The following is a 211-nucleotide window of genomic DNA, read 5'->3' as shown; positions in this document are numbered from 1 at the left end:
CTGGGCTGCTCCTGACCACCGACAGTCAGATCCTAATAAGAAATAAATATTTAATAATATCCTAAATAAAACATATGTGCTCATTCAGTTATTGACAGACTACACTGATGTTTTCTGATGACAATCTACTGTTGCTAGCCGACAGCATTTGAAAAAAATATGACATTTCTGTTGAGTGATCTTGATGCTCCAAGTCAGACAAGCAACATCA

The sequence above is a fragment of the Poecilia latipinna genome, unplaced genomic scaffold (genome assembly GCF_001443285.1).
Source record: "Poecilia latipinna isolate Pla-1442-1.1 unplaced genomic scaffold, P_latipinna-1.0 Scaffold2470, whole genome shotgun sequence".
NCBI classification, from domain to species: Eukaryota; Metazoa; Chordata; class Actinopteri; order Cyprinodontiformes; family Poeciliidae; genus Poecilia; species Poecilia latipinna.
Note: the sequence above shows the minus strand (reverse complement) of the source record.